This window comes from Rhyacophila brunnea, unplaced genomic scaffold (genome assembly GCF_057557595.1).
Source record: "Rhyacophila brunnea isolate RB1 unplaced genomic scaffold, BYU_Rbru_1.0 scaffold_4, whole genome shotgun sequence".
Classification (NCBI taxonomy): domain Eukaryota; kingdom Metazoa; phylum Arthropoda; class Insecta; order Trichoptera; family Rhyacophilidae; genus Rhyacophila; species Rhyacophila brunnea.
Genome location: NW_028233068.1, coordinates 18,075,673 through 18,091,778, shown reverse-complemented (window position 1 = coordinate 18,091,778; position 16,106 = coordinate 18,075,673). Strand labels below are relative to the sequence as shown.

At 31.9% G+C, this 16,106-nt stretch overlaps 1 protein-coding gene across 5 annotated transcripts in view; it reads left to right on the top strand.

Moving 5' to 3' along the window:
* The window catches only part of RhoGEF2 (Rho guanine nucleotide exchange factor 2), a 193,492-nt gene that overhangs the window by 92,552 nt on the left and 84,834 nt on the right, over positions 1-16,106 (top strand). The window contains exon 1 of one of the 5 annotated variants that reach the window (XM_085954364.1): positions 1,980-2,106. The exons of 1 other annotated variant lie outside the window; for it this stretch is intronic. The gene's annotated coding sequence lies outside the window, so the exon portion shown is untranslated. Of the gene's footprint in view, positions 1-1,979; positions 2,246-16,106 lie in introns of those variants that run through there. 3 more of the 5 variants (XM_085954366.1, XM_085954367.1, XM_085954365.1) reach the window with 3 other exon arrangements.

Genomic DNA, 16,106 nt, shown 5'->3' with positions numbered 1-16,106 from the left:
CTGAACAAATTCGAACCATAAGTGCGACTGAGAAAGCATTACATCTCCGGTATATGCGTAAGAGTAAGATAGATTTTCTACGGCTGAATTAAATATGTTATGTACACGTCGCCGGTAAATATTGATTTGCTTGACTACATTCATTTAAAAACTGCGAGCACGTATTGCTGAAATTTATAGTTTTTTTGTTAAATATAAAGTTAGTGGTAATTATGTTTACTTAATTTAGTAGAAAATGTGGTTAACTATGTTGTGTTTAAATTTGGTAGCCGGATTGAGAAGACATGATGGTATAACGTTGCATGGTTAAGTTTATAATAATAAAATTGAGGTTCTACTGTGCGTTATATGCAAGAAACACAGCTTTATTTTGCCGAACAATAGCCACTCTTTTTTATATTATTAGTCTGAGACCTCCAATAATACTGCGTTAAATGTATGGACTTGGCGATAGTGCCAAAGTGTCAATACTAAGCGATTGTTTAACGCTCTATTGGGTCTGTAATCTTAACTGTCTGTTGTATTATTCTTTTACCTTGTTACGGATATCATCGTTGACTTTCGTCCAGCAGGCAATATTCGCCACTTACATTTAATATTGAAAATAGGTATAAGTTTTCTAAAGCGAATTCAAAATAGCATACTCGTCATTGATTTTGCTTCACTTTATAGATTAAAGATATGAATCGTTCAAAGATGTTTTGATAGTATTTACACTAAATTTCTGTCAACTTTTATTCCTTTAAACACGATTAAAAGTAGTTCGTGTGTATCGCCTGTTTTTTTTTTAAATCTTTAATACCTACAATCTAATGCAGTTATTTTTGTTATCTTATATTTGTACAGACAAATTGGAATCAACAATTATTAAAAGTTTGTGTAATTTTTAATGGTGTCGGATTATATCGCGTATTTAATTATATTATATACTTGTATAGTATGCATTTTGATACTGCTATCACAGTTGAAATAAATACCTGAGCATTTATTAACAAATTTACGTAGTCATTTTATGCTAGATAATAATTTAATCCGTGAATGTCATTCGATTCACATAAACAGATTGTGTGTCGCTATCGTCTTATTATTTATTAATTGTCCATATTTAATAAAATTATTTACATTACGTGTCAAATAGATTCCATTTAGAGGAAATGCATCTGTATTTATTCTTCTACTATGAGAAGAGTCGTTTTTGCCACAGTGGTTTGCATATAATTATATACTTAGGTAATAATATGTCGATTTTATTGAATGTCATACTAACTTGTATTGATAAGTTTTCCAACTCGATAAACAAAGGGATTGCGATTTTCAAAAGTGGATAAATCCACCAATTAGTTTTGACATAAGTTTATGCTTTTCATCGAATTATATTTTCAAATTAGAACATGCATTATAAAAACCTTATCCAATAAAATATAAGCAAAATAAAATGGGTCCATATTACATCTTTTCGTAATATTTTTAATAATTTGTTTACAAAAACAAGTCATAAGAAATGAAAAATATTATATTTTCTTGCGATTTTGGCAAATTTAAAACATATAATATGTATTGTATATTTATATAAGTACTACGTAATATTACTAGCATATAATTATGCATGTAATTTTTGTTAGATTTTGTCGATATTATGTATCTTTTTTAATATATCACTTATCCGGTTTGTTAAATAGACTTAGAAGAAATAATAGGTACATAATAATGGATTCCATATTATAACTGACATAACTGCGAATACATTGTAAGCAATTTAAAGTTATATTCGACTGAGGTCATGTTGATCTTTTAAAAATATGTCTGTTAGTTTTTAAGGCTTAAATAAAAAGATTTATTCATTCACACTGCACGTCTGAGATTTATTTTGTTTTATCAATATTATACGTAGGTACCTACATATACCTTCATGGTCATACGTCAACGCGTCTGAACTCAACTAATGTTTCGTCTGTGCGCCGATTTTTCCGACAGTGCGCAGTCGCGGTTTTGTCCCGCGCGCAAACGGTCGTTTTGGATTCGAATTTCGAACTTACGCACTATCTGTTATTGTTGTTTACATTTTCTTATTTTTCTTTCGGACGGGGGTGCCTCAGTTTTGTTACGGTGTGTGAATTAAAAAATAATATATTTGTAGTGTCTATGGTTCGATATAAAAAAGTGTTATTGTAAAAGTTTTCATAATTAAATTTATGATTGGGAATACGTATATTATTATCTACCTGATTATAATATGACTTTTCTGGTATTTTTTTTATCAACAAATTTATTTTAATCTTATCATGAATAGTTAAATACTATGACGGAATTATAAAAGTAGATATATCTGAACCGCGGTAATTATTGATGGCAATCTTATTTTTATCAATCATTGCTTAAAATTCATTAGAAACAAAATGTATGACATATCATTTACTTACTAACATTATTATCTACAATCTACGCATGAAAAGAAAAAAATAGTAGATAAAACCAAAAATATCTTATCAGAGCAAACAATGCTAATTTATTATACTTGTAAATTGCATCCGCTAGCCTAAATTGGATCTACCCCAACTTTATCAATATATTCTGATAAGGTTCTGTTACGGACGTTGTATAGTATTTTTTTAATTGATATTAATCGCTGTAATTTCTACTATTCACTCCCGCCTACTATTTGAACTATCTCATTTATGTATTAACACCATTTATCAATCAATTTTGTATGAAAGATTTCGAATGCCTGGCTAATTTAGTATACACTATACATGGATTTCAATCACTGTGCATAATAGTATAAATATTATAGTCGGAATACAAATTGGCATAATTTGTGTTCTACATACGAAGGGAAATATTTTAATAGTATTAGAATCTTCTATATGTATTGTTTATAAATATAAGGATTAACCATTTTCACTAACTGTTATCGAATGATGGGTTGTATAGCCACGGTTACCTGAATGTCAAAACAACAGCTTAATGTTATCCTGCAATGTGTATGATTACATACTGTATACTATTTTATAGTAATTAGTTTCTAAATCAGTTGCTTCCTCTTTTTTACATTTTAACTACTACTATCAAATGCGTCTCCAGTTGCTACTAAAATTATGTTTAAACCGCGCAATCGACGACAATCATGAATTATGGATTTAAATGACTATAATGTGCGTTGTCTTTATTTTGTAGCCTTTTCTAAGGCTGGCGATTTTGCGCTATGATCTTTGTTTGAATAAAAGTTTTCAGTGGTAACTTTGCAACTTGTAGATAATTTTATTATGTACCCTCATTTGATCATACTATATAACTTTGAGGCATTTGAAAATTTTTATAAAATTCTTTCTTTAAGCACCACGGTGCATGGTTGCTACATCAGTCCCATGCAGCTTCGTTTCGGGACAAGGAAGTATGGCCCTAAAATCTTTTCATTCTGACACGTTTATAACGTCATGAAAGGTGGCCGTGCACAAATCGCGGTTGCATATACAATATGGCGGGTGGAGATGGGGTAACTCAATGATCATAATATTTTATTGCAATATTGAACTATAATTTTGGTCCTGCGTAAAATACACGAAAGTTCAATATACCTACATAGATATGTAGATACTACACATTGCTATTTCAAAGTAACCGCGTTTCTATTATAATAGTTATCAATTATCATAAAAAAGATGACAACACTGCTTCACTTGTTGCAATAGCTAGAAACATTGTTTATTATTACTTTCGTGGGTGTTTACAGAATAATTTACTATGACGCCATAACATGATAAGATAACCTCTATTTTATTATACACATAATGTAGTACATACTAAGTATTTTTTTACTTCCATAGCCTTGCCGTAATCGGCGACTATGTAGTTACTATTGATTATTATTGAATCTCGTATAGCGTTGCCTCCATGTCAACTTTCAATCAAAATTTGATAAACACCCATTATTATATTCAGACGTGATTACGTGTACAAATTGAATACAAACATTAAGTGGAATATTCCTAGTCGATCTACAGATATATACTACCTATTGAATTTGACTATTTTTTGCTCTTAAGAAACGTGAAAAGATCTGGTCGATGTTAATGTTTTGTTATTCATATCAATGTTCATGACAAATACATTTTTATTTTTGCATTTACTGTTGCTAGTATGATTTTCAATGTATTTATTAAATGTCTTTAATTAAAAACAATATAGGTACATACATAGATATTATATAAAATGTATATCCGAGTATTAAATAGTATAAAATACCCACTATACAAACGATTCAATTCATCAGGTATTTGACGACTGACTTCTCGTAATATCTACCTACCTATATGAAGTACAGGTGGATAATTACTCTTCTGAATGATAACTCTGCAATATGCAAATTCTTTGGTGTTTATATTGGCTAATTTCAATCAGCTATGTTTTAGAAAACCGCTACCTTCTCTTCGTGTACGAGAGCTATTTAATCAATAACGTATACTCTTTTAATGATACTAATTTATATACATGCCTATAAGTTGTTTCATTGCCCAAAACTTCAGTAATATTCTGTAATAGCTTTTGTCCACTTTCCATTTAACATTCAGATGTTAGCGATGATATCTACACTTTGGTATCGTAACTTTTAAAGATATACCTACTCAGCATGGTTTCTATATAAATTGCATAGTCTCATCTTTTTATTTTGACCGAAATATGTTGCTTTTTTTCGAATGGCCCAGCTCACCTCTCGGCTCCTAGGTAGATATATACTCCTCGGTATACTCTATCCTCTCTGATATAAGACACGCTACTATATGGGTAACTTTGAATATTTCAATAATATTTATATTAAAAAATATCGTGTTTATGTACCTGGATACCCGCTGCCATTTTAACCATGTCGAAGGTAGGATACCTGCAAGATCTCAATTTGACTGTAGAATCTTTGAAGCATGGCAGTTTCTAGCGTAATTAATCTCAGTTTTTTTACATATATAACATAATCTATCTGTGTCTCGTACGTATGTATTAATGTTATGATGTGTTGGCCATCGGAAATAGCTTGGATAATATTATGCTTTTCTCGTAAAAATGAGTATTTGGCTTAATGATATAAACACCTGTTAAAACAGACTTGGAAGAATAATATTCATTCAGTGGTTTTTTTGCTGGAAATTTACTGTGAATGCGAAACCCGATTGATGGCTGTTGTACAGGCTCTTAATCATATTTCTCACAATCGAAATAAATTCACGTGAATTTATTCATTGGTAAACCTGTAATTCTCGGACAGGTCTTTCAGTCACGGGCTTTCTGAATTAATATCTTATCAATCCTTGTGTTTGAAGAAAAAAATGAGTTTTACTAAAAAAATGTTCTTTCGTAAGTATGTAATTTTTAAATAGGTAACAATGTATGCAGTGTGAATATGTGTGTTTACAATAAGTCATACAAAACAAGTCACAGTTCGAGACATTGTGTTATGGTCTCCAATAAACGAAGATGCTTAAGACGTAGAGGTAGATATATATATATTATGTAAAGAGATACCAGTCCCTTCATCTCGTGAAAAGGGGTGCTTAATAAATATCCATTCACAACTTTATCCGGAATATCTTAAAACGTTTCTATATCACATTGTTATAAAAAGACTTGTTATCTTGTTTCATTATAGATTCCTATGTGAGTTAAGTAACATTCCTAATGGGAAAATCCTGGAAAAAATTGAACCGAATGGAAAACCGACACCTATATCGCGTGATTTACAAATTACACTACCGATTGAACGTTTGGGACTAGGTATATTATAATATGTTTCGAACCACACTTATTTCAAAATTCAGATTTTCTAATAGTCTTCTAATAAGTAGGTTTCTTGGGCTTTTCCAATGTAGATATGTATTATGTACTAAATTTTACATGGGTATGTACGTATAGTGAAAAGGTTATTTATTAAAATCTCTAAATATTCCAAAGCCCACGACTTTTGTTTATAGGTACGTCATGTGAAATGAAAATCGCGTAAATAACTTTACTGATAATTTATTTAGAAGCTGGTATGATGCCTACTACCTACTTTATTTAAATAATATTTGGTGAATCTGGTTATTATATATTATATCTATATTATATATTATATTTTATCTGGTTTTAACTACAGTGTCTAAAAATTAAAACCCAATCCCGGGATTCAAATTTGCGAACCCTATTATTAATCGATGCATATTGTAACGATTTTTGCGCATTATTATTAATGTTGATCAATATCTTTTTTTTGTAGACATCAATGGTTTGTAGCGAACATAACTACAAATATATCAAAATACGTACTGTCTATGAATCAGTGGACACAATAAACCTAAAGTTAATTTAGGCCAGCCCACGGTTTTAGTTGAAATCACTATCAGTTAAAAAAAAAAAAAAAAGCTTTTAGAAGTTGTCTTACGTCTGCATGAGAGACGCTCGCTGTTACGTGCGTGGATAAATTTATATTAAATTCTGAGATAAATTGTACGTATTACAGCAGTCGAAACAGATGCTTTCAAGCTTAATTTAATTGACCCCAAACAAACTATTCCTAACTAAATTATCATAGTAAATTCAAACTAAAATATCCTTCACAATAATTTATCTATTTTGTTCGCACAGGCACTCAATAATATTATCAGAGCATGCTTGATCATCTGACATCTGTATAGTATTATTGATTAAATGCTGAAACTAATTTTTTATCAGTGAATTGCGGTAGGAAGGTGGTATAATACATATCAGTAATATTTATAGGTACATAATGAAAAATCAGTGACATTGATCGGTATAAGAGTCATTAGTTCATTTCCAGATCAATTATTTTACTTTAGAAACTATTTATAAAGGTTAATATTATCCGTGTCGGCAACTCTTTGAAATTAAAAATGAAGTGTTTTACTGCTATTCACGTTATGCTTTGATCACATATTTGCGATCATAGACATATTAAATAAACAGATGGAGTGTTTATGTAGAGAAATGCTACGAAATAGTTGGCCATGAAATTTAAGCTAATCTAAGAGGCATAATCGCTGAGAATGTCGGAACATGTCATATATGTCATATTCATACAAATAATCATGGTTAGTTAATTTGTGTATTAAAAATATATATTTTAGGCTTGTAATACTAATGCAAAGCGTCTTTATCTCTCCGTGCTGCTGTGCCTAATTCACAAATAATACAAAAAATACTAGTCTAATATTCGAAACTAATAAATATGCAATTCGTTATATTATGACTGACAGATGAATCGTTCATTAGCTCTAGTAACTTATTCCAACTTCCCTTTCATACAGTTAAGCGCCGGCTAGACGCTCATGCTTCACCACATGGTCACCCGCGCAAACCGGTTTGTATCGGAAAGCCTGTGTGTATGGGCTGGAAAACTGTAGCTCGCGTAAACGAAAAAGTTCTGTAAAGTAGTTTGCACAAACTATACCGCGCAGGTAAGTCGCTGCCATCTAGCCGGCGCATCAATAGAAAGTTTTATTTGACATCAAACAAAAAATGTATTTTATTTATTTTTATTTCCATATCCACACAAATATTATCCACTACGACCCAATACATCATATTGAATTGATTGATATTTCGTTAGTTGTTCCATTGTAACCTTCCTTTTTATGTTCGTCATTTATATTTATTTCGGTAAACATTTCGACATGAATAAATGCACAAATATTTAAATTAATTTACAAGATGCGACCAGCCGTTCCCCGTTGCCAGTGTAGAAATAGCGTACCTAACATTCATTGGAGTATTCTGGTATTGTGCGATATATTTTCATATGGCCCGTGACTCTCGGAAAAGCGTTTTTAGTCGCGAGTCAATACTTCGCGGAACACCTCGTACTGTTTTTAGTATGCACCTAATTTCAACACTGTTGGATACAGTCGTTGGCGGTTTGTTTATCGTATTCAAAGTCGTTTAGTGTAGGTAATTAATTATCCTCTAGTAGTCTAGTACAATCTGTTGAAAATTATTGTTACAGCTACTTGCTTTTGCAACATATGGTCCACGACTGTCAACCTCCTCTCACTAGGATTTGCAATCTTGGAATTAGCTCGAATTGAAACTCGATTATTTAAGAGCGTACATAAGTGAAACGGCAAATAATTTTCAACTGTATGTAGAACGAAATTACGGCCGCGTTGTCACTCGGAGAGCGATAGTCGAGGCGTCTGCACGTATATTCCTTTTGTCATGAAAATATTCTTAAATCGTATAATGATGACTAAAAAACTTTACGTATGTACTTAAATTAGATAACATTTCAATGAATATACTATTATTATTACGAATATGATAATAAACATAACATAAAAAGGACGCATGTTGAACTTTTATGACAAATTATATTTCGTTCGGCTTCCGTCATTTGCACCCGCGACCCGCATTCCGCCCATCGACTAGTCACGATCTTTTTAGAGTTTTAGACCATGCCTCAGCTGAGGTATAGCCTTAATCGCGAAATCCCATGATTGAAAATACTTAATAAAACCTAAATGAAAATGCATTTTTCTGTTTAGATACTACAACAATGTATCAAGAAAGTGGGAAGTTTTTAAACTTAAAAAATAATGTAATCTTAGTGAAATGCCATTCATCGCATTACTGTCGTATAATAATATCATTAAATATTAACAGAAATATAAAAATTTGAAATATCCCTGTAACATAACTTAACATCAGATAACAGCCAATGTAATGATGACTTTGACTTCAAATAACACCAGTTGAGCTAACACAATTTCATTCGTTTATTGTTTCATTTTGCTCATTACTCAGGGCATACGTTTCTTCGATCTTCTACCGTGAAAGTTAATATTAGCCTATCATATATGCTTTCTTATCTACCTTAAAAATGGGCACTATATTAGTATTCGATGCAGTACCGAATGATATTTTTGGAAAAACAAACACAAATTCAGCCCATTCCGTCCCCGTGTCATATTATTATGATTATAATGTGTGAAAAATGAAGAGCTCCATCGGTAATCTTTACGGATATTAAAAATTGAATACCTAGCCATAATCTTAATTTTATCAGTTTTAGTTGTATTGAGGTATTCTAAGATGCATAAAGTAGTTATTTAATCTATGTTTATAAATAAATCTTACATAGTATGCGTTATGACTTAATGACACGTTTCTAATTTTACAACAGTCATAGATTTTCTGAGAGAACACTTCGGTAAGTATTTGCGGTGGGCGATTGATAATTATTTAGGTACCTACGCTTTACAGAAATGCATTAATAACTACTTTGGTAAATAAATAAATTATGCATTATGTCATTTTTTAAATTGGAATCTCATACAATAAATTTATTTTCATTGACTAGATCACTAGAATATTATACTTACTTGGTTGTTGTCTAGAAATATTGAAAGAAACTATTAATTATTTTATCGGATAATCTAAAATACATTAGAATTGATATTATGTATGGGAAGCTGGGGTTACCAGCTACAAGATATTTCATTTAACTTCTGTGCTGTGAGATTTATTTGCCAGTGCCGTACCGAGAAAAAAAGTAATTTTATTTGTGTTACAAGCGTTAAAAGGGTATTTCTAAATATTCATAGCGAAACGTCAAAGCGGGTCGTCATTTCATTTATTTACAAACAAATCAATGAATTTTGTTGAACAAGTTGACAGGTCAGTGTATAAAGGGTGGGAATTAATCGCACATCGCGTTGGTCAAAATTCACACTAACAAAAAATATTTAAACATTTAGAAAACATTTCACATAAACTAAATAATACCAAACAAAAGTAACGTAACTTATCACACATTTAAAAATACAAATAAACTTAGCGTTGACATCTAATCACATAGAAAAAGACAAAATTCACAATGCGAAACAATATAATATTTCACCAAACCAAATAATTTTTACTCATTGCTAATGCCGGGTCCACACTGGCAACATGTCGCGCGACAACCTCGTTAAATTTTACGATAAGTATGATAATTATCGTAAAAATTAACGAGGTTGTCGCGCGAAATGTTGCCAGTGTGGACCCGGCATAAAATGTTACTATGGTCGGCTATGGTCACGTCATTGCGCGAGACGTCATAATATTTCAGATCTGTATACCTAAATTATTTTAATATCCCCACATTAATAAAATCTAATATATGTAATAGATTATGGATTAATAATATATTTTTGAAGACATACAAGATATCATTTATCTGCCATCTCATAATTATAACTTTTCATTAAATTTTCTTTTTGAGTGAGTTTCTTCATAGATTTATATACTATATTATACCTACTATTATATCTGAATATAATAATTATGTACAGTGCAAATACAATACTCGTGTTAAAAGTAATTAATTTATCCGCAAAGAAGAGCAAAACGTATTTGCAATCGGTACACTTATTCATTTTTAAGTGTTACAATAATCTATTGACAAGTGCAAACTATTTCTTTACATAATGAAAATCTACCAATAAAATTAAAAGTTGTCGTTCATTAGTGAAAACCATCCATTTCCTATGTGTATTTCATATATTTCAATGTTTTTGACACTTTGTGATAACAGTCTGTTTTATTGTGCGAATATATATTCCCCGTTTATAAACTGCATGTACCTAGATGCATTCAAGTATTTATTTTATATTTCTTGAATTATGTTGGAAAGCATTCCAGTCGGTTAAAATATGTTTACTCTGTCACATTGGCGTTGATATTTGTTCAGTTAATCTATCTAAAAATTCTAAAACATCTGTATAAATAAATAATATTTTATTATGTTTCTTTCGCATGCCCATGACAAAAATGAACGATGGAAATTTCTTATTCGCAATATTTAAAGTATTACCTTTGCAAATATGCTGGTACGTACTTATTATATTACTACCATTTTATGACAAATAACCTATACCCAAGAAATGAAAATATAGTTAATATTGAATTCTACAGGTTTTTAAATGGTTTGTCGATAGCTATTTCGGTTGTGACACCATTATCAAGACTATTCAGATAGGCCGTTTGCCTTTGCTTAAATACTATACGTATAGATAGATACAGAATACATTGTCTTATTCGTTCAAACAATATTATGACTTTGTATACTTGTTATTAATTGTAATATTATTAATACTTTGAAAACCCTAAGTGGGTTTTTAATGGTTATCATAATTTACAAAATTTATCGAAAGTAAAGTGTTCGAGTGCTTTGGTTATTTCTTGACATTATTAATCAATTAACATATTATTAGTATAATTCTGTTAATCATGTACTTAAATTATATTTAATAGTAGCGACGAATGCAACACCAAATTTTCATTAATTATGTTATTACTTTTTGATAATTCGCGATTAATTTCCAACTGTTCGAGTAAATTTAATTTTAAACCTATATTACATATATGCAAACATTCCGGCGTTATGTTGTTACTGATGCTATGCGAATTTGATATCAAATGTTTAGCGAACTGAGAATCTGTTTTACCATTCCTGAAAGACCGGAGGTGTTCTTCGAAACGAGTTTTTATAGGCCTGCCAGATTGTAGATGTAGCATAGACTACGTGTTATTTCATGAATTTTTATTGTGCCATCCCCTATCAGTGGTCGACCAACATCGGAACGATATTTGCTACCAGAAACAGTGGACGCAATTAGACGCATTCTAGCAATTGTGGTACCTTCACATAGGCCAGAGATTGCGTATGATTTGCAGTTATGTCCTCCCAATACCTACTTATCAATTACATGGAGGTATGGCCGTTAAACCATAGACTATCAGAGTTCGAGACGTGGATGTATCGACGTATCCTCAAAAATCGTTGTACTAACAAGGTGACAATCTTTTAACCTTATCGAACGAATGGGATGGGTCCCCGGAATTCTGAATTTGTACGAATATCGTGTAAATATATTGCTGATATCTTTGGTATTTATGACAAGCAGTATTGTGAATAAATAACTTTCCGACCTCAAACCTTGAAAAAGATGCGTGAGTTTAGGCTAGTAGTACCTACCTATTCATTTTATGAGGACCGATTATTCTTGTAACTAAAGTACTCTATACTCAGAATTTTAATTAATTATCACGGATAAGGTACATACCTAATATTGTTTAGCTTTTGAGTAGGTAAATGTAAATAATTCTAGTGGCGCCTTTAGTGACGTAGAGATCCGACGCACTAACTGATTCGAGACCCCCTACGATAAATGAATAACAATTATATTGCACGTCCACGAAGTCTACTACAAAAGATGTACGTGAGTACTTATATAATATTCGAAATTTATATAGGTATTAATTTCCTGTCTCTTAGTAACGGACGATCTGCTTACTCTCTCACGAACGTCACTGATTTTAGCATTGTTGAATGATAGTTCAACGTTTGTTCTGTAAAATATATACCTATCATTTTGTTAGAAATACGCATATTGCTTAATAATGTTATAACTGGTTTGAACTGTTTGGAGGCTTCTTAAACTTTTTGACGAATCGTTTGCGTCATTTGCGTCAATGAAAATCGCCGCTGAATACTTTCATATTCGTTACACATTGCATGCCATTTAAAGTACTCCGAATTACAGTAAATTTACTTCTAACATTGAATGTTAATTTTTATATCATGTCCTTCCTAACTTGGATAAAATTATGTTTTCACTTCGTTTTATGTTCTCAACATCGCATCGCAAAAGATATAATGATATCATCGCTACATCTGTTTTAGTTATTCCAAGTTATATCAATAATATGTATGTATAATACATAATTTTGTTTCTGAGTGTGACAGGCATAATTGAATTATGTGCTCAACACAGAATAAAATACAAGTGCTGTGCTAATAATAATCTTCGCCTAATTGCTTATTATGCGATTAGTAGTGTTGTATATATATTATGTAATAGGTACCTACCTACTTAGTTACGCACCATCGCTACATTCAATACGTGTATTCAATCTAATAAATTAAATACATGTAAAATAATGAAAATGTTAAATATGTTTTATAGACACCACTAATTTGTATTCTTGGCAGTAACTACAGTTTCCAAAATTCAAAACCCAGTAAGGGCGAAGACACACGACACTGCAGTTCGTGTTTAATGTATTGCAAACCGCACTTCACAGTAGTACCTATGCCAATACTAGTATTATGAAATATCGTAGGCACTTAAATGACTAAAAATTAGATTTAAATAATTATTAAAATATAGGCCTCCTTAGGCACAGGAAGTCTGCCCATTGTGTCCTATGGATACGGCGGCCCTGGTTATGCGTGCGCTTCGGCGAGCTGGTTTGAATCTTATGCCGGGTCCACACTGGCAACATGTCGCGCGACAACCTCGTTAAATTTTACGATAATTATCATAATTGCTTAAGAAATTTTACGATAATTATCATACTTATCGTAAAATTTAACGAGGTTGTCGCGCGACATGTTGCCAGTGTGGACCCGGCATTAGACTGGACTAAAAAAATGCGAATAACGTTAAATTGATCGAGTAAATTCTGAAGTACATATTATAATATGCAATAGAATACAGAATTGTTCAGTAAAGACTTCGGTCCGTGTTCACTGAAGTGTATAAAAATATAACGACAGCATGACTATAACTTGTGCGAAAACTACCTACACAATTCAAGAGTGTCTTACTCTAATTATTTTTGTGCTGCAATTAAATCTCGTTGTTTAATTACATTTTTTTAAATCAAGCATTTCAAATTTCCCACGGAAACCATTTTCTTCGCCTTTGAACCTGCTCTAAAATTTCCCATGTGAACGTGATAAGTATCCATTGTTTCTCGCTTTAGCGATAGGACAATAATTTAATTGTGATAGTTTTACCAACATAATAAAAGTAAGGGTTTTTCATTGTATATTAAACAACTCCGATATTAGTACTTAGTGTGTACATACTGTTTATTATTCATTATTCCCAACTAGTTTCGGCTAGTCTTGTCAGAACTCAGGAAAACTTGCGAAAAACATAATAACTTGAAATTTTTTTCATTATGAATAAACAAGGGTTAGGTACCTAATGTCACTTATTTTTATGCAATAAAGCATTTTGAAAGTCTCGCCTGATAAGCTATCGTGTCATAATTAATATTGAATTGAGATGCCGTGGAAAATCCGTTTTCTTCGCCAGCAGCGCTAATCTAGGTATGTAGTAGGTATGTACCCCTCTGGATCTTCACGTGGATCAGCCTAGTATGCCAACTCGAAATTTAACAAAATGCTTCAAGGATTCCTCCAAACAGAAAAGCTTGGAAATCACATAATAATATGATAATGGCTGGAAAACAATGAGTTTGTTACAGTTTAGTTAATTCTTGTGCTGGCACCGATATATTTTTTTTTACTTCTTTCCTCGACGTTTCACGCTCATTGCAGATGCAGACAAACGTCGAGGAATGAAGAATTCACAAAAAAGACCGTTCAAAATCAAATCAATAAAGAACCGTGAAAGTATCAAGCGATAAAATATGAATTACTTTTATCGTCTGCATTAATGCCACTATTATCCCACGTTCGCAAATTATTAGACTTATATACAAAAATTATTATAATTTGAACTTGCACTCTACTATGCTATCCTATACATTGTCTGAAAGATCACGCAGGAAAGTATGTATTTAAGTCAGTGACGTCCCGTGGGGGTAGGCAGATTGAGCATCGCTTGGGGGCGGCAGTTACTCGAAGGGCGGCAAATCGTAGAGAATCATTTGGTATATAGATATACCTATCTACCTAAACTTAGCAATGATGAAAATATCTTTTCATTAAAAAAAATCAGCTCACTGGTTGGAAACAAAATGTATTAATTAACATAAAAGGTTTAACAGAACTGTATTTTTTGTCGAGTTCGCGATGTCTAGTTTACTTGCGTTGCCCTTCGACGTCCATGGTGACCAGAAACGACACGTGCACGGATGATAAAAAATACTGTATAAAAAAAATGGGGTGGCACTTTGGCGCTGTCCAGGGCGGCATTTTGTCTTGGGACGTCACTGATTTAAGTACATATATTTTAATATTTGCTACTGCCAGAGTTAACCGGAGTAAACAGAGTTTCCCATCCCAAATTATCCTTGTATTATTAATCACCAAAAGAGGTGATTATTTCTTTGATTCTAGATGAGACTACATTAATTTAACTAAAGCCAGTGACACTGCGTTATAATAATTTGTATAATAAATTTGTGTATGTTTTTCTTATATTTTTTAATACTTTGTTTTGAATAAGTTGAATATTTCAACTAACAGTTTCACCATCATTCACGTGTTAGGAGGAAGAGGCACAAAAGGTGTGATTCGATTAGATTTGGTCGTTGGCTTAAGCCAGGTTGTTCTGCGGAGGAATCAAAGATGATCTTGACTCTTGAGTGACATTCTTCACCACAAGACCGCCCCCTCATTTTGAAGTCATCGCTCTTTGCCTCGTAAAAATGTAGGTATGTTGTTACCATGGATTTGTTGTTACCAATCATTAAATAAAATTTAAACCGCAAGCATGTAAGCAAAAACTACCGGGCAAAAACATCTGAGTTGTTCGCTCATTCAATCAATTAAAAAACATACAATTGCCGCTAGTTTCGGGTCAATGTCAGAGACTCTCATATTTATTTGGCCACCAATGTCGCCAGAGAAAAGACACTTGCTAAATGCAAAGTTACTTACGATAGGCGAGCGTTTGTATTTATTTTACTCGCCCTCACTTTCCCAATAATGTTGTGGGCAGTGCTAGTTATTGCTCATACTTGTAATGCAATATAGTAAATTGTTTATAGAATACTATGATTGTTCAATATTATACAGTAGTAATACATAACGAATAGTTAGAGTTAGAGTAATACATGCTTGAACGCAATATGCTATCGCACATTGCATTCGAAAATAATCCATAAACATAATCCATAACATTGTCACTTCGCAAACACGAATGTCATTGTAGCTTTCCTTCACGAATTATTTTAACATATCATTTATGGCTGTCAAAAAATGAGAAACTATATTATTTGAAAGCACCTAAGTATAATGTTTTAATTGCTATCATTCGTGTCGCCAAGTGACATTCTATAAAAAATTTAACAATAGCACTACCAACGTAATTTAAAATTCAGTG